At 36.6% G+C, this 21,038-nt stretch overlaps 1 pseudogene; it reads right to left on the reverse strand.

Annotated features, from left to right (window-relative positions):
- The window catches only part of LOC103606336, a 62,272-nt pseudogene extending 46,080 nt beyond the window's left edge, over positions 1–16,192 (reverse strand).
- Positions 16,193–21,038: the final 4,846 nt, after the last annotated feature.

A 21,038-nucleotide genomic window follows, 5' to 3' on the forward strand; every position in this document is an offset into this window, starting at 1 on the left:
TCCAACAAGTACAGAAAATACATTCTTCTCATCACCACGTGGAATATTTTCCAAAGTAGACCACGTGTTAGGTCACAAATCATGTCTCAAAAATGTTTTTAGAAATTGAAATCATATCAAGTGTCTATTCAGACCACAATGGATTAAAACTAGAAATCAATAACAAGTGAAATTCTGGAAACTATGCAAACACAAGGATATTAAACAACATAGGTCCAAGAAGAAATTAAACAGGAAATCAATACATTTCTTGATATTAATGAAAACAAAGACATCTTACCAAAACCTGTGGGATACTGCGAAAGCAGTACTAAGAGGGAAGTTTATTGCAATATATGTTTTCATTAAAAGAATGCTCATCACAGCTCTATTTACAGTAGTCAAGTTATGGAAGCAAACTTAATGTCCATCAATGGCCAACTGGATAAGGAAAATGTGGTATATATACAAAATGGAATAATACTCAGCTATGAAAAAGAATGAAAGCCTGCCATTTGTAACAATATGGATAAACCTGGAGAAAATTTTGTGAAGTGAAATAAACCATGTGCAGAAAGAGAAATACCACATGTCCTCATACATAATTGGGAGTATAGAAAGGAAGAAAGGAAGGAAGGCAGGAAGGAAGAAGGGAGGGATGGAAAGGAAAGGAAAGGAAGGCCACAATAAAATGGTGTACATTCAGAAGGAGAGAAGAGAACTATGGTTACTAGAGGTGGGAAAGGGGGACAGTAATTTGGGTCAAGAAGCAATTGTGTAAGGAACACAAAGAATAATTGTGATTTGTAATCACAAACATGCTAATAATATTGATTTGATCACACTATACTGTACCCAAACACTTAGAGTCAACTCTGTACCCCATAAATGTGTATAATCGATTGTGATTCAAATCAAGAAATGAATTTTGAAAAAGAATAGAAAGATTTTAAATAAGCAGCCTAATGCTACCCATAAAAGAACTAAAAAAATCAAGAACAATCCAATCCCGTAATTAGTAGATGTAAAGAAATAGTTAAGATCAGAGCAGAACTAAATGAAACAGAGATCTAAAAATGAGATAAAAGATGAAAAAATAAAATTTGGTTTTTTGAGAAGATAAACAAAATAGACAAAATTACCTAGGCTAACTGAAAAAAGAATAGAAAACATGCAAATAATGAATATTGAAATGAAAAAGGAGACATTACAACTGATACCACAGAAATATAAAGAATCATTAGAGACTATTATAAACAACTATATCCAACAAATTTGAAAGTCTGAAAGGAATGGATATATTTCTGGACACACACAAATTACCAAGACTGAACCAAGAAAAAATAGAGAACCTCAACAGACCAATAATAACAAGGAACAAGAATGAAGCAGTCTCCCGACAAAGAAAAGCCCAGGACCAAATGTCTTTACTGCTGAATTCTACAAACCATTTAAAGAAGAATTAGTACAAATTCCCTTCAAGATATTCCAAAAGATTGAAACAAAAGTCCCTCTCCCAAACTCATTCTTTGAGGCCAGCATTACCCTGATACCAAAAACAAAGATACAACAGAAAAAGGAAAACTACACGTCAATATCTTTGATGAACATAGACACAAAAATGCTCAATGAAATTCTAGCAAACAGAATACAGCAACACATTAAAAAGATTATACATCGTGATCAAATGGGATTCATCCCAGGGATACAAGGATGGTTTAACATATGCAGGTAAATAAATGTGATACAGCACATCAACAAAATCAGGGACAAAAATCATACCATTCTCTCAATAGACACAGAAAAAACACTTGATAAAATTCAACATCCTTTCATGAGAAAGACTCTCAGCAAATTAGGTGTAGAAGGAAATTATCTCAACACAATAAAAGCTATATGTGACAAAGCCAGAACCAGTATCATCCTGAATAGCTAAAGCATTTCCTCTTAATAACAAGAATAAGAAAAGGATGGCCACTCTCACATCTCCTGTTTAACATTTTATTAGAAGTACTAGCCAGTTCAATCAGGGAAGAGAAAGAAATAAAAGGGCATCCGGACTGGAAAAGAGGAAGTCAAATTGTCTCTGTTTGCAGATGACATGATCCTATATATTGAAAAGGTTAAAGACTCTACTAAAAACAACAACAACAACAACAATAACAACAAAAACTGTTAGATTTGGTAACTGATTTCAGTAAAGTCGCAGGACACGAAGCCAACACACAAAATCAGTGGTGTTTTTGTATTCCAACAACAAATTACTAGAAAAAGAAATCAGGAAACTAGGCCATTTACAATAGTCATCACACAAATAAAATACCTATATATAATGTTAACCTAGGAGGTGAAAGATCTGCACAACAAGAGCAAATAACTGTTGAAAGAAAATAAAGAGGGCACAAAACGATGGAAAGACATTCCACACTCTTGGATTGGAAGAATTAACATTGTGAAAATAACCATAGTACCCCAAGAGATCTACACTTTCAACACAATCTCCATTAAAATACCATTGACATTCTTAATAGAAATGCAAAAAATAATCTGAACATTCATAGGGAGCAACAAAAGACCCTGAGTAGACAATGCAATCCTCTGCAAAGAAAATAAAGTCAGAGGCATAACACTGCCTGAGTTCAAATTATACTACAATGGTATAGTAACTAAAATAGCACAGTACTGGCATACAAACACTTGGATCAATGAAAAATAATAGAGAATCCAGGTATCAACCCGTACACTTACAGTCAAATGATCTTTGAGAAAGGAAAGAAGAACATACATTGGGGGAAAAGATTGCCTCTTCAATAAATGATGTTGGGGAATCTGGTCATCCATAAATAGAAGAATGAAACTAGACCTCTCCAAATATCAAAACCAACTCAAAATGGGTTAATGACAAATATAAGACTTGAAACTATAATATTCCTAAAAGAAAAAAAGCAGGGGAAACACTTTAGGAAGTAGGATTGGCAACGACATTATGAATATGTCCCCCAAAGCAGAGGAAGCAAAAGGAAAAATACACAAATGGGATTAAATCAAACTAAAAATGTTCTGCACAGCAAAAGAAACAATGAACGAAGTGAAAAGAAAAACTACAGAGTGGGAGAAAATATTCACAAACTATGCATCTGACAAAGGATTAATATACAGAATATATGAGGAACTCATACAACTTGACAGCAAAAAAACAAATAACTCAATTGAAAAATAGGCAAAGGAGCTGAATAGGCATTTCTCAAAGGAAGATATACAAATGGCCAACAGACACATGAAAAATGTTCAACAGCACTCAGTAGTGGGGAAAAGCAAATCAAAATCACATTGAGGTGCTACCTCAGCCCCGTTAGACTGGCTATGATTAAAAAGACATTGGGATCCTGGTCAAGATTGTGGAATAGAAGGTCACAATCATCACTCTCTCCTATAAATCAACCAATTTACAAATATTAAAGAAGCAACAACAGCCAAGGGTAAGAGGAGAAGAGACCTATGGAATTCATGAAGACAGGAGAAGCCCCAATGAAAGAAAGAAAGGATTGCTCCCACCATTACAAGCTCCAGCCACTTCAAGTCTGGAGCTGTTGAGCTCACGGAGCAGGAGCTGGCTAAATCTGCGGGTCTCCCCTTCCTATGAAGTTGCTTCGAAGCAGCAGGAGGAAGAGGGCTTTGGTGGTCCCCAGGCTAGCAAGACAACTAAAAGGGTTCCTGTGCACTAACATAGATGTGAAGGTCCACAGACAACAGAAAAAAGGAGCCATTCAGAGGCCAGTGGGTCATCACAAGAGACCAGCACATGGTCTGTACATGGGAAGTGTTTGGAGTGCAGGTGGTGAGGGAGACGGGCCCACCCGTGGGACACTGGGGAACAGCATGGACTGCGGATCTGTCCTCCAATCAGGGCAGGTCCACTCGGTGGAGTCTGGTCAAGAATACTGAACAGCAGGGCGTGCAGTTTGCTGAAAAGACTCAGGCCCAGACCAGAGTTGCCACACAACCCAGGTGTACCAGACCTCATGAGATCTGGAAGTACACACAAGGTCAACAATTAAAACTTGAGCTGCACAAAAAGCCTTCCTCACGGAATCAGCAGCAATGAAGCAACATAGCTTAGCTCAACTACCTGGCTTAAGTGCTGGTCCCCACAGGAAGTTCCCGTATTTTAGAAGTAAGCAAAGGATGGACAACAAATTAGTTCCAGTGCAGAAATAAAGTGGTGGGAAGAGTGAATAATCCAACACAGAACTGAAAGACAAAACAAAATACCCACAGACCAGAGACAAAGTTCTGATATTAACTAGTAAAGGTCTAACACTACCAAAGAACACCTATAAAACCTAAAAGGACTGGAAGCCCCCTGCGCTCACAAGCCAGGGAGTGGAGAGGGCTAAGGGTGTCAGCCACACCCCCCCGATATCCGCATCCAGCCCACTTTGACCACTGACGTGCTGCAGTAAACACCTCAGGCCCCTGAGCCAGGGCAGCAGGGGTCAAAGGGCTTCAGCCAAGACCACCCAGCATCCTCAACCAGCTCAGCAATGTCTGAGCCACTGCTGGAAGCCCTTTGCTCTCCCGTGTTGGAATGAGGGGGTGCTATGGACCTCAATCATGCTCCCCCTCCTTCCTCCTCTTCCCATCCTATTTTCTTCCACCTTTACCTCTCCCCTTCTCCCTAAGCTGCTCCCCAACAATGTCTTAGAATCAGGCATCTGATTCAGGCATCTTAGAACCAGGGGCAGGTAAACCCAGCCACAACTGGTGAACTGCTACCACTACCCCGGGACACACTGGGGCCCTGAGTTATGGAGCTGGGGGAGGCCAACCCAGCGACAACTAGGTGAACTGCCACCACCGACTTGGGGCCCCACCAGAGCCCTGAGGCATGGAGCCAGGGGAAGCCAAAGCCAGTCGCAAGTAGGTGAGCTGCTGCCACTGCCCTGGGGTTCTGAGGCATGGGTATTCATATTCAGCTCTGTACCCCACAGAGTATGCAGTACAATCAACTGTTTTTTAATAAAAAGAACCCAGTATAATCAACTGTGTTTCAATAAAAAAAAAAAAAGTTGAAGAACTCATACTCCTCAATTTGAAACTTGATGCAAAGCTGCAGTAATTAAGGCTTCTAGACAGTACACTACTGGCATAAGGACAGACATAGATGAATGGAGTAGAACTGACAGCCCATAAACAAACCTTTGCATTTCTAGTCAATTGATTTTTATAAGGGTGTCATGACAACAGAATGGGAAAAATAACCTTTACAATAAATGATGCAGTGATCCCAACAAATTCAAAATAATTGAAATTATTCCGTGTGTTTTTTTTCAGATCACAATTTATTAAAATTAGAGATCAACAAGAAAAGAAACTCTGGAAACTATACAAACACATGGAAATTAAACAATATTCTACTTAATGACATATGGGTCCAAGAAAAAATTAAACAGGACATCAAAAATTTTCTTGAGACTAAGGAAAATAATCACACATCATACCAAAGCCAGTGGGATACTGCAAAAGCAGTACTAAGGGGGAGATTTATCACATTAAATGCTTACTTCAGAAGAATGGAAAGATGGCAAATAGACAACATAACACTTCACCTTAAAGAACTAGAAAAACAAGAACAGTCCAATCCCAAAGTTAGTAGATAGATAGAAATAATTATGGTCAGAACAGACCTAAATGAAATAAAAACCTGAAAAATGATACAAAGGATCAATGAAACAAAAAATTGTTTTTTTGAAAAGATAAATAAAATTGACAAACTATTTGTAAGGCTAAGAAGAGAGAAGACACAAATAAGAAAAATTAGAAATGAAAAAGTTGACATTACAACTGATACCTCAGAAATGCAAGGAATCATTAGAGACTACTATATACAACTATATGCCAACAAATTTGAAAACCTGGTGGAAATGGATAAATTTCTGGACACACACAAACTATGAAAACTGAGCCAAGAAGATATAGAAAATCTGAGCAGACCAATAACAATAAAAGTGATTGAAGCTGTTTTCAGAAGGCTCCCAACAAAGAAAAGCTTAGGACCGGATGGATTCAACACAGGGTTCTAGTGAAACTTCAAAGAGGAATTGATACCAGTTCTCTACAAGCTATTCAAAAAGATTGAAACAGAAGCTATTCTCCCAAACTCATTCTATGAGGCAAACATCACGCTGATACCAAAACCAGACAAAGATACATCAAAAATAGAAAACTACAGGCCAATATCACTGATGCATATGGATGCAGAAATCCTCAATAAAATACTAGCTAACAGAATACAGCAACACACACACAAAATTATACACCATGATCAAATGGGACTCATCCCAGGGATGCAAGGTTGGTCCAACATATGCAAATCAATAAATGTGATACACCACATCAATAAAAGCAAAGACAAAAACAATATGATCATCTCTATAGACGCTGAAAAAACATTTGACAAAATTCAACATTCGTTTATGGTAAAGACTCCTAGAAGTTAGGTATAGATGGAAAGAATCTCAACACAATAAAAGCCATATATGATAAGACCACTGCCAGTATCATCCTGAATGGGACTGGAGAAGGATGCCCACTCTCACCACTCCTATTCAACATAGTGTTGGAAGTACTAGCGAGAGCAATCAGAGAAGAGAAGGAAATAAAGGGCATCCAGATTGGAAAAGATGAAGCCAAATTGATCCTGTTTGTGTATGACATGGTCCTATATGTCAAAAAGCCTTAAAGCCTGTAGAAAAGTCTCTTAGAGTTGATAAATTATTTCAGCAAAGTTTCAGGATACAAAATCAACACACGAAAATCAGTAGCATTTCTATACTCCAACATTGAACATGCTGAAAAGCAAATCAGGAAAGCTACCTCATTTATAATAGCCACCAAAAAAATAAAATGCTTAGGAATAATGTTAACCAAGGATGTGAAAAATCTCTACAAAGAGAACTACAAACCACTGTTGAGAGACATTAAAGAGGACACAAGAAGAAGGAAAGATATCCCAAGCTCTTGGATCAGAAGAATTAACATTGTGAAAATGTCCATATTACCCAAAGTCATCTACAGATTCAATGTAATCCCCATCAAAATTCCAATGACATTTTCCTCAGAAATGGAAAAAAAAAACTATCCAGACATTTATATGGAATAACAAAAGACCATGCATAGCCAAATAATCCTGAGGAAAAATAAATAAATAAATAAAGCTGGAGGCATAACAATACCTGACTTTAAAGTATACTACAAAGGTATAATAACCAAAGCAGTATGGTACTGGCATAAAAACAGGCACACAAATCAATGGAATAGAACAGAGAAGTCAGAAATCAACCCACACACCTACAGCCATCTGAATTTGACAAAGGCTCCAAGTCTACACACTGGGGAAGAGACTGCCTCTTCAGCAAATGGTGCTGAGAAAACTGGATATTCATATGTAGGAGAATAAAACTAGACCCATACCTCTCACCATATACCCAAATCAACTCAAAATGGATTAAAGAATTAAATATACATCCTGAAACAATATAACTCCTTTAAGAAAACATAGGGGAAACACTCCAGGAGGTAAGAGTTGGTGCAGAACTCATGAATATGACCCCCAAAGCACATGCATCAAAGGAAAAATAAACAAATGGGATTCTATCAAACTAAAAAGCTTCTGCATAGCAAAAACAAACAAACAATAAAACAAACATAAACAATCAACTGAGTGAAAAGACAACCAACACAGTGGGAGAAAATATATGCAAAATATATATCTGACAAAGGATTAGTATACAGAATATACAAGGAACTCAAAACAACTTTATAGCAAAAAACCAAATGACCAAGTCGAGAAATGGGCAAAGAAGCATAATAGGCATTTCTCAAAGGAAGATATAGGAATGTCCAACAGACACATGAAGAAATGCTCAACATTGCTCAGCATTCGGGAAATGCATATCAAAACCACTTTGAGATACTACCTCACTCCATTTATGATTGCTAATATCCTGAAGACTGAGAATGATAAATGCTGACAAGGTTGCAGAGAAAATGGAACTCTCATACACTGTTAGTGGGACTGCAAAATAGTGGAGCCTTTATGGATAATAATATGGAGGTTCCTCAAAAAATTATCGATAGATCTACCCTATGACCCAGCTGGGAATATCCCCATATTCCACTGCTGGGAATATCTCCAGAGGAATGGAAATCATTATGCTGAAGGGATACCTGTACTTCCACATTTGTTGCAACACTATTTACAACAGCCAAGAGTTGGAACCAGCCCAGATGTCCATCATCAGATTAGTGGATAAGGAAAATGTGGTATATCTACACCACGGAATACTACTCTGCTATAAAAAAGAATGTGATACTGCCATTAGCCACAAGATGGATGGACTTAGAGAAAATTATATTAAGTGAAACAAGTCAGGCACAGAAAGAGAAATATCACATGTTCTCACTTATTTGTGGGAGCTAAAAATAAATAAAGAAACAAATAAAAAAAACAAATAAAGGGTGGAGGTGGGGAAGAAGGCACAACAATCATAACAATTCCTTGAACTTGTTACAACAAGTGAGCAGACATGATGTAGTGGAACGGGGGGTAGGAAGAGAGGGACAGGGGAAAAAGGAACAGGTAAAGAGACACAAAAATCAACTGCAATGTATGTTGGCAAGTTAAAATAAAATAAAATAAATAAATAAATGATGGAGTGATAACAGGATACATACTTACAGATCACCTGATACACACCAGCCTCTGACTACATATTTGTGAAAATCATTTTAGGTTACACTCAATTAAAGCTTCTCTCTTCCATCTATCTACTTTTTCTTGACACACACCTCTACTTCCCTACAGATACCACTCAACCCCTCTGAAAATCCCTCTTGTATCCCTCCTGCAAATGTTTTAAGGTCTATTTCAATCTGGCAGACATGCAGAAAGCCCACCTACGTTAAGTCATTCTTTTCCATTTTCCCTTACTACAAACGCATTGATCATGTCCATCTTCATATTATGGTAATATATTTTGAATTTTCCAACTTGTTTGTAGCTGTTTCAATTTCACCTATGATCTGTATTCTGTATCTCCTCAAGTAGATTATTTTTATTTAAAGAAAAGAGTTAATGTGGCTGGCCAGTTAGCTCAGTTGGTTAGAACACAACCTTATAACACAAAGGTCATGGGTTCAGATCCCTGAATGGGACAGCCACCAAAAATAAAAAAGAATGGAGTTAATGTATTCTAATTATTTAACAAATTAATTTCCTGTTTTCCATGATGCTTAGTGAAGATTAATGCACACAATATGTACTTAAAATACTTGTCAATCATAACTGGTCTGACCATTTAAGCATCCCTAGTAAACACAGAACTATTCAATGAACCACAAAATGCGTGAGCAATTCAATAGCTGAGCTGTTATTACCACTTTACCTGCTCCATTTTGATCAGGAAATAATCAATGTAGTCTCGAGGATTGTTAATGTCCAGCGATTCTTGGTGTTCTTTTATTTTCTCCAAAATATAACTTTTTGTATAATCTATATTTTTAAGTAATGTGTTATGAGTCCCTGGTAAATAATCAATGAGAGGAGGAAAATTATTGCAGACCTAAAAGGAAAAACAGTGATTTTTTAAGTAAAATAAATAAATAAATAATGAAGACATATACTGTATACCGAGCCAAAAAGGCAAAACTTTTTGAGTACCAACATGATGGCACAGGTCAAAAATTCCACACCTGAACTCACGTGACCAGTTGTAGTCACGAAAATTATTAAAAATATTGTACGTTACCCTCAGCCTACATGTGTATAAGGTGAGTATAAAATATAAATGAATTTAATGTTTAAACAAGGGACCCATCCTAACATATCTCATTATGTATATGCAAATATTCCAAATCTGAAAAATTCCAAAATTTGAAACACTCTGGCCCCAAGATTTCAGATAAAGGATATTCGATCTGTATAATAATTCTCTATACTTATGAGATTTGAGAGAGAGAATTCTGACCAGAGTATCAAAGATGATAATTACTTCCTAGGTTCAGACATCACTTTTACACTGTAAAAAGATCTTTATATCAATTCTCTAATTTTTTTACATCAATTCTTCCCTACAAACTTGAAATATAAGATACCGTGATCTACTATGGTTCATGTGTTTTGTAGATGACAACAGAGGTTAAGGGAGTTTCGATTTAGAGAACAAAGCTAGTTCCAACTATTCTAATTTATATCAAGCAGCCTCAGAAATACAATCAGTATTGTAGAAGTGATTCAAATTTGAGCGTCTTTGAGGGGCTCAAAGATACCTTGAAACCCAACCGTGCACCAGAGCAATTAATTGACTTCTCCAAGATCACACAATTATTATTGAGGCAGAGTGAAGAACACAGCAATCCAGCACAGGGTAAAATTTTGATGTTTGTTTATGATTCATACACATAAAACCAAGTATTTTGTCATTCCTAACCCAGCCACCTTGTCAGCTAAGATACCAGCTGAAGCATCAAACACTCCTACCCTACTCAGTATTTCCTGGCAACTTGTATGGCCCCGAGAACTCTCCCTTCTTGAAGGAGATATTCTCTTCCTAAATCAGGATATTTTTATCAAATAATAAGACAAAAGGTCGGTGAGTGTTGACTGGAGGACAAGCCTTGTGGATAACGGAAGCTTTCAAAAAGGGCCTGGATGTCCACTGAGTGATATGGGATTCCTTTGAGCAGTTACCAAAGTACTTTATAGATACAGCTTTGGTGTTTAGTGGAAAAATCACTGGTTAGAAGGCTAACAGCTTGAAAGCCATCTGTATATTTGTGCATTTTGTTTTCCTGTGTGTAAATAAATAGCTCAGCCATCTTTCCCAGCTGTGCACTCCATGACACTCAGGCAGGACTGCGATTTGCACACATTCACTCCACAGCATGTTGTGTATAGAATTTTGGACTTGTCAAGAAAAAAAAAGCATTAGTTGTTTCTCAAGAAGAAAAGATCTTGGTCTCACCTGCAACCATGCGGAACTCAAAATCTTGACATTCTCATTCAGTCTTTCCAACAAATTAAGAAAATTCTGATCTTTATAATCAAAACGATTCTGGAAAATAATGGAGCAGATCACATTGCAGGGAGCACAGCTCAGGATAAAAGTGGGATCACACGGTGAGGCTAAAGAATTGGAAAAAATATTAAAATGTACACATAAAACACTTTGTTAACGGGTAATGGTAATTTTGAAATTTTAAGCAATATCTTACCTACCAATTCCCCTAACAGAAAAAGAAGAAAAAAAAAAAAAAGAATTCAGCATGCATAAAATCAGCACATCACTTTACCTTAAACCTGAGCTTACCATTACAACCTAGCTAATTAAATAATGGTATTTCAAACACTCAATTCACATCTATTCATCATTTACACTGTTTTAACATAGGAATCTGTTATTTTGGAAGGAAAAAGACTTTTTAACTGAATAATTTAAGTTTTCAAAGCAGAATCACATCTGTCTGCAAAGCCTATAGACCATAAAGTTCTGAGATACAAAGGGATAGAATAGTGGGAGACCTGGTAACTTTTTATAATGAATGGCAGGAAGAGTCATGTGTTGAACCAATAGAGAGGAACTTAAGAGAGATTGTGAGTGAATTCATGTATTTGAAGAAACAAATGTGAAAAGCAGAATGCATCCATGTTACATGTGAAGATAAACTAATATGAATGAACAGTAAGAATACAATGGACTAGTTTACCTAAAAATAAATAAAATAACATGGGAAGTTTTTATATAAAATATAAATCCCAGGTAAAGCAAAAAAGAGTAAATTTGTAAAAGGAATCTTTTTATTTCTCACTTAAATGTTTTAAAAAAATGATTTCCTTCCATAGTAAGTAAATGTCTATCATCTCCAATCAAACTCCACATTTAATTTAGTCAGGCAAAGCCACCCTTTTGTGAATTCTGAGATATTGTCCTGTATAACCATCAACAGAAATGTATGTTTTTAATAAATTTTAAAATGTGTCCATCAGTTAGGCAAAGTCTATCATTTTGTAGGTAAAGAAATTAAATTAAATAAAAAGTTTTCTTTTTGGGTAGTGAGTCTATATAATGAAAAGGTTGTAATCAAATGATCAATAAACTCTACACATAAGAAGCTCTCACATTCACAATTATAGACCCCAAATAAGGCTGACTTGAATCAAAACTGTTCAGAGTAAATGGTAGGGAATTGAACAATGGGAAACCAGTTGAGCTAACTGCTTCTATGCCAGGTGTTTAAAACATTCCAGGGCTCTAAACATTCAGAAAAGTGTTTTTTGTTTTTTTTTGGCTAAGTTGAAGTGGAGCAATTTGGGATTCCTGAGGATTGTGTTTCTGTGTTTGTGTGTGTGTGTGTGTGCATGCTTGGGCTTATGTCTCATTAACAGGTAGAATCTGATTTTTACTCTTCCCTTTCGGTTCATTTGGAAGAGAGAGTTTTAAAATAAGGTAATTTGGAATCCAAACTAAATATCAGGTTTATTGTGTGACAAGTACATCATAGTTAGGAGAATTGGCAATTGGAGGAAGATAATTACCATAAAAGTCTAACCCCAAATCCAATAAACATGGAGAAAAGAGATATGTAAAGCTGAAAGCAGAGACAAATTACACTTAAGGAAGGCAGATTAAACAGTTATTGAGAATAGCTGAAGTCTACTTAAATAAATCATTTTGTAAATTGGTATTTGTGTATTTTGCAGAATTATGATCTGGCATATATTCACTCAAAATATATATACCAATACAGTAATTAGTGGGTAAAACAAACTTGAAACAAGATTATAGCTAGATAAGAAGGATAAGTTCTAGTGTTTTATAATAGTACTTGGAGACCATAGCTAACAATAATTTATTATATATTTTCAAATGACTAGAAGAGAGGAGTTTGAAGATCTCAGCACAAAGTAATGATAAACATTTGCAGTGATGAATATGCTAACTACCCTTATTTGATCATTACACACTGTGCCCATGTTTCAGTATACATATCACTCTGTACCTCATACATATGTACAATTAGTATGTGTCAATTTAAAAAGAGTAAACTTTTTTTTTTTTCTTTCCTCCTTTTTGTCTTTTTTACTGATAGGTAACGGGATCGCAACCCTCGGTGTCGCGCCTGTACCGGGGACTGGCAACTCAATCGCAACCCTCGGTGTTGCGCCCGCACGGTGCTCAGCCAGTGAGCGGGAACCGGTCTCCACATGGGATCCGAACCCTCGGTGGGAGCGCCGCCGCACTCCCAAGCAGCACACTCTCCAGTGCGCCACTGGGCCGGCCCTAAAAAGAGTAAACTTTTTAAAGCGTTATTGATAGTAGTAAAACCTATTTAAATAAATTATAAATTGGTATTAGTGTATTTGGCACAATTTTGGTCTAGCATACATTTACTCAAATGTATAAACCAATACAGTAAGTAGTGGGTAATAAGAAAGAATTAATGCTGATATTTTGTAAATAGTACTGTGTTTACTGAAAAACAATAATGGATAAGAATTGTATTGAGATATGCCTATACCCCTAGATAGCATCACTACTGGCAAGAACTGTAGGCAATGGCCTGTAAGAAACCCCCAGACATGTCAGTGAGGTTGTTCATACACACACAGTCCAATTAAGTGAATGTATATGTCACTTGGTTCGTGCCCTATAAGGGTGAGGTGGGTTCATTCCCACCATGTCCATTTGCCAAGTATTCTCTATTAAATGTTCTGAAATAGGCAATCCACATTTATGCTATAGGGAAAATGTTACTTTTTAACACCGTCATAAAATGAAGTCTAAACTTATATTCATGATTTCTGATTTGAAAACAAAAAAACAAAGTTTAAAAGAAAATAGGATTAAGTGACCTTTGATACCCACACTGCATGCACAATCATTCCTGTACAAGCAAAACATGGACACACAAAATTTCCTCGGTTCTCCACTACAAATCATCCCTACTCCACATGAGGCCTGACAACCACTGCTTATGATGAAATATCTGGCTGTCCCTGAAATGTTTCCAAGGACATGATCACAGGAGAGAGTAGAATCTGATTTTTACTCTTCCCTTTCGGTTCATTTGGAAGAGAGAGTTTTAAAATAAGGTAATTTGGAATCCAAACTAAATATCAGGTTTATTGTGTGACAAGTACATCATAGTTAGGAGAATTGGCAATTGGAGGAAGATAATTACCATAAAAGTCTAACCCCAAATCCAATAAACATGGAGAAAAGAGATATGTAAAGCTGAAAGCAGAGACAAATTACACTTAAGGAAGGCAGATTAAACAGTTATTGAGAATAGCTGAAGTCTACTTAAATAAATCATTTTGTAAATTGGTATTTGTGTATTTTGCAGAATTATGATCTGGCATATATTCACTCAAAATATATATACCAATACAGTAATTAGTGGGTAAAACAAACTTGAAACAAGATTATAGCTAGATAAGAAGGATAAGTTCTAGTGTTTTATAATAGGAGCTGACACTTGACAGCTAGACAGATGGGCCAAGCTCTGCCTGAGCAGCTCTGCATGTCTCTGTTTTCATCCTCCCACCCCCATTACCAATGCTGACACAGGCACATTCACACCTACCATGTCCTTTATTAGCTCTTTCAACTGCTGGTAAAACGCCTCTTCCAGTACCACGTCCTTTATTAGCTCTTTCAGCCGCTGCTAAAATGCCTCTTCCAGAAAACTCCTCTCCCATATCAATCAGGGCTTCCTTCACTGCTTCATATCCATACAACACCACGACCGGCTTTATATCCATGCAACACCACGATGGGCTTCAGGCCAAAATACACAGTGAACACAGGGCCATAGACTTTTGAGAACTGGGGAAGGAAGCACAAATAATAGCAAAAGAGTTGCTATTTTATTCATACATTTTGCCTGATAAGACTGAGATTATCATCGTGTTTCCTATGCTTTTATTCTGCTACATGCAGCTTCAAATATTTCTGAATTTTATTTATAAATATGATTGTGATTGTTAAAGGTGTCATTTATGGATGGCCTATTATGTGCCATGCAATGCCAAGGCAATTTGTTCACAGATTACAATTAATCCACATACCAACACATTCACCAGGCTTATTTGCCCTGTTTTATAAAGAAACTGAGGTAATAGAATTCCAAATTTATTTTCAGAACCTCACAGCTACTACAAAGAAAATGCAATTTATCAGATGCCCATGCCCACCTTGAGACCAATACCCAGCTGATGGCTTCAGGATCCACTCTAAAATTCTTCCCATGTGGTTCCTGACTCAGTAGCTCTGTGATAAACACTAGAAATCTATAGTTATAAAGTCACTCCAGGTGATTCTAATTTTCAGCCCAGTTTGGGACCTGCTGGTATTACTAGCACAGAAAGAGTGAGCACGACATGGGCAGTGCCAGGAAAAGCCATTTCTCCTGGAAGAACAATTTCTAACATCCTTCAGCATTCTTAGCCAAAGGCAGCAGCTTTTTGCAGAATCCAAACGAATTCTGACACCACCAATTCATTCACTTATACTAGTCCTGAACCCAGAGTTATTTCCTTGACATGAGGCATAAATTGATTCTTCAGAGAAATTCAATTTTCATGTTAATTCTGAGTAAAACATAAGGCAAATACAGTAGATGTGTTTTTGAATAAAATCTCTCATCACAAACACAATCTTCCCTTGTCATTTACATTTAGAAAAAAAAAATCATTAGAAATGGCTGTAAAACAAATAAGTAAAGCAGCACTCCCAACATTTGCCACTTTATTATTCTAATTCTACCCTACAAGAGCCTAAATGTTTCTCTACTCAAAAAACACATTACTTCCTTCCACTGTTTCTAACAATGACAGACAAGAAAAGGCAAAAAGAAACATCAAAGTATTTCACTTTATGATGATCTATTATAATATTGTGCCTCCAAGAGCATATTTTACTTAAAAATAGTTTCAATTTACTTACCCTTTGCAAGCCACTGAAGGAGCATAAAATATACTTACATTGCTTAAGGATTTGCTGATGTCCTTAACATTTATCTGTAGGATATTTCCAATAATTGGGAGAGGAGTGGGGCCTGGTGGGAGCTTCCCTCTCACAGAGCTCTGTCTCCAGAGCGAAAGGAGAAGCAAACAGGAGAGACCGAGCACCAGCACCACAAATGGATCCATTGAACCTTCTCTTCTTACGAAGACAACTTTGGTTTGCAATCCAAAGCTTTTATAACACTCCCTGCTAATTCAGAATGTCCTCTTTGACATATAAAGTGATGAATAAGCTAAATCCATTTAAATGCCCTTCTGAGTGGACTTTGGCCCACTGATAGAGGTGGGCCAATAACGTGTTTTTAGTCTTGCTTGCCTTCTTTCCAGTGCCTACTCTGGACATTCTGGTTTAATTACACTGGGATGGAGCCCAAATGTGGTAATTAAAAAAAAACAAACCAAACCAAACCAAAACAAACAAAAAAAATCCCAGGTGGGTCCAATTGCAGACATGAAGTAAGTGTAGATTTAAGCAGTAATCATGATTGCTTAAAAGTATAAAATAAAAGCTCAAGTATTCTAAATTGAGAGGAACTAAGGTAAATTACTTGAGGCAAGAAAATTACTCAAAATTCTGTATTCTCTGATGAATGACCAGTTGGGATTTATGACTCTCAGGGAAATCAGTGTACTCTGTGATTTGTATACTTAAAAAATGTATGTTGTAATGCTATATCAAACATTAAGAGACTTTTTGTATATTTAAAAAATGTATGTTGTAATGCTATATCAAACATTAAGAGACTTTGTCCTTGATAATGAAAATGCTTTCAAATAATTAATATACTCTTCTAATATTACAGCTGTCTAAATATAAAATTACTAATATTACTGATGCACCTTGAATGACCAAACGTATATCAAGTTATTAGCTAATGAATTCCCAGACTTTTCACTATTAAGTCCTAAGTGGAAATGCTGGAAGACACAAATTATTATTTTTTTATTTTTCAAATGGGGGAAGGAAGACTCTTGGAGAACAGGGTACCTGTCAGTGTCACAGGTGGCAGAAGAGGGATTTAAACCAAGATTTTCTGCTGCCCATTGTGTGCACTATGGCCTATGTCATAGCTGCCTTGGGAATTATTTTAGCATTAAAAAACCCCAAATATTAGTTACTCTTGAGGTAGACTTCACTGACTGTTCATAAAGCAATGGGCTTCACAATAAATAAAAGCGCCTTATTTGACTACCAGGATTACAGGACCAGTGGTGTTTATGAGAAAAAACAAAAGATATAATTCTCCCTTCTCCATCATGGCAGAGGTGAAACTTGCTCAGTGCAATAGAGGGAAGAGCAAATCTCAGAGAATTTCAGTGGGGAGGGCTTGAGAAACTATGGCTGCCCTCCCCAACCCCTCCAGATGAGGCTATTGCTGTTGTGTTTAGTCTGTCATTGTCAGAAGTAATAGAATGTAATAATGCATAGCAAGAAAGAGAAATTATAGACAGAACAACAGATGTGGACAACAGAGGATGAGAGGTGCAGAAATCATTAAATGAACCCATAGAACAGAAACACAAATATGTGCAGACCTGAACAGATGACATTTAGTGGTCAAGAGGATCTAAATACAACTGGAATGATATACATTACCAGATCACTAATGCCATTGATTGTGCAAAGGCACGTTCTGTAAAGACATCATCATGTTTATTCCAAATTAGTGTAATTACTTCTAAGCACTTTTAGTAACATAATAATAATAATAATAATAAGGTATGTTAAGACCTAGTTATTCAATGTATTCTTGCTCATGGTTACAGGGATTCTCACAATTTACAGAGAATTTTTACCCCCATGGTATCCCTTTAGAGTATCTTAATTACCTTTGACTAAGGTAAAATTATTCCCATTTTAGGGATGGGAAAGCTGGGCCTCAGAGATTCAGTGCCTTGGCCAAGGGCACACAGACTGCAGGTGATAGAGCTGAGGCTAGAGTACAAATACCCTGCCTGCCTCTTGCAGCCTCCCTCCAAGCGAGACATTCAATTCAACCAGGTTCACCAACATTCATTGATCGCGTGCTATGATTCAGTATTTTGTGTTTGAGCCTAATCAGTGACTTTCAAAGTAAACATTAAATTAGTTAATAATTACAGCACCAGTTGACTAAAATGGGGGGTCAGAAGAGTTTGGTTTTATAACCTTTGAGTGATTCCAGGTCTTGGTGAACTTTTATCCAGGGTAAAAAGATATAGTACTTGCTGACTGACTCACATAGCTCTAAACTCTGAAGGAACCACATCACCTTATTTTGGATAAAATAAGCTCAGTTGTTTTCTCTAGAGCAGTCATTTCATTCCTTGAGAGATCGGTGACCTTGCTCTGCTCCTGGTCCATTCTGCTGAGCCAAGGCTCCTCCCTGGACCTTTCCTTTTATAGAATGAAAGAATCATAAATAATTAAAGGACAGAAGAGATATCTGAGAACAACTAGAATAAAACTTGCTTTGTTTTTTTTAGGAATGAGCAATTGGGGACTCAGTGAGATAGAGTGTCACCAAGGTATCCATACAAGAATTTGTCTTAAAATCCCAGTTTTCTACTCCCAGTTCAGTGATATCTCACAACCCATCTGACAGAATGCCTTTCTCATCCCAAATGATTAGGAGGGTATGAGCATTAAGCCCTTTAGAGTCACAGAGTGATGCAAACCTCATCTTGGCTAGAGTCATGGATTACAGTGAGTTTTTATTAATTAATAGAATTTATTTTTCAGTTTTAGGTTCACAGCAAAAGTATGTGTTCCCACATAATCCTTCCTCACACCAACCCATACCCTCTCCCACAATGAACAAACCTCACGAGTGTGATACAGTAGTTACAACTGATGTATCAACATTGATGCATCACCATCAACCAGAGTTCATAGTTTACATAGGGTTCATTCTTTGTGTTGATACACAATACAGTCTTTCCTCTGTATTCACAAGGGATTGCTTCCAGGCCCTGTCCCAATCCCTGACACATACCAATATCTGCAGATGTTCAAGTCTCTTATACAAAATGGTGTAATATTTACAAAAAACCTATACACATCCTCCATATACTTTTAATCATCTCTAGATAACTTATAATACCTAATAGAATGTAAAGAGATGTTAAACTGTATTTTTATTTGTTTTTTAGGGGGGGGTTATTATTTTTTCTTTTCAATCTGTATTTGATTGAATCCATGGATGAGGAATGTGAAGATATGCAGGGTCCACTGTACATTCTATGGGTTTTTAACTAATGTATACTTACATGTATCCACCATTGTAATATACAGAATAGTTTCACTGCCCTAAAAATCCTCTATGCGCTGCCTATTTATTTCTTCATCTTCTCAACCCAATCCCTTGGCAACAAATGATTTTCTTAGCATCACCACTGTTTTGACTTCTTCAGAATGACGTAAGTTGGAATCGTACTGCATGTAGCCTTTCCAGATTGGTATCTTTCACTCACTAATATGCATATGGTTCCTCCATATCTTTTCATGACTTGATGGTTCATTTCTTTTAAACACTAAATAATACTCCATTATATGGATGTACCACAGTTTATCCATTCAGCTACAGAAGGATATTTTGGTTGCTTCCAATTTGGGGCAGTGATGAATAAAGCTGCTAAAAATGCATATGTGCAGGTTTCTGTCTGGACATAAGTTTTCAACTCCTTTGGGTAAACAACAAGGAGCGCAATTTGCTGGATTATATCATAGGCATATTTAGTATTGGAAGAAACTGCCACACTGTCTTCACAAGTGGCTGTACCATTGTGCATTCCCAACAGCAATGACTAGCAGTTTCCATTGTTCCACATCCTTGCCAATATCTGGTTTATCAGTGTTTGGAATTTTAGCCATTGTTAGGGGGTGTACTGATAATTCCTTTTTGTTTTAGTTTGCAAGTCCCTACTGATGTGTGATGTTGAATACTTTTCACATATTTATTTGCCAACTATATATCTTCTTGAGTGAAGTGTCTGTTCAGATCTTTTGCTCATTTTTTGAAGCAGGCTGTTGATTTCTTATTGTTGAATTTTAAGTGTTTTTGTATATTTTTGATAAAGTCCTTTATCAGATATGTCTTTTGCAAATATTTCTCCCAGTCTGTGGCTTGCCTTCTCATTTTCTTAACAGTGTCTTTGCAGAGTAGGAATGTTTAATTTTGATGAAGTGCAGCTTATTGATTCTTTCTTTCATGGATTGGGCCTTTGTTGCATTTAAAAAAAAATGCCAGATCAAGGTCATCTAGGTTTTCTCCTGTGTTGTTTTTGCAGAATTTTATGGTTTTGCATTTTACACTTAGGCCAATGATCTTTTTTAAGTTAATTTTTGTGAAAGGTATAGAGATTTTTTTTTTCGCATGTAAATATCCACTTGTTCCAACAACATTTGTTTAAAAGACTTTCCTTTCTTTATTGAATTGCCTTTATTCTTTATCAAAAACAAACAAACAAACAAAAAAAACAGTTCACTATATTTGTGTGAATCTGTTTTAGGCCCTCTCTATTCTGTCCCATAATCTATTCATCTATTCTCTTATTAATGCCATACTGTCTTGGTAACTGGAGCTTTACGTAAGTCTCCGGTATGGTCAGTCCTCTAATGTTGTTTTTCAGTATTGGCTATTCTGGGTTTTTGGCCTCCCCCTGTAAGCTTTACTATCAAATTGTCAATATCTAAAAAAGAACTTGCCTGGATTTTGACTGGGATTGCAAATTTCAAATCCCAATTGTTCATTGTTCATATATGGGAAGGCAACCAACTGCTATATGTCAACGTTATATCCTGCGGACACACTATAATTACTCATTAGTTCCAGGAAGTTTTTATTGTTGTTCTTTGGGTTTGGGGGATCTTTTTTAACTCTTTGGGATTTTCTACATAAATAATCACGTGATTTGCAAATGATGAGTTTTATTTCTTCCCTCCTAATCAGCATAACTTCAACTTCCTTTTTTGTTATTTTATTCGGATTTC

This window comes from Galeopterus variegatus, unplaced genomic scaffold, assembly GCF_000696425.1.
Source record: "Galeopterus variegatus unplaced genomic scaffold, G_variegatus-3.0.2 Scaffold6495, whole genome shotgun sequence".
Taxonomy (NCBI): domain Eukaryota; kingdom Metazoa; phylum Chordata; class Mammalia; order Dermoptera; family Cynocephalidae; genus Galeopterus; species Galeopterus variegatus.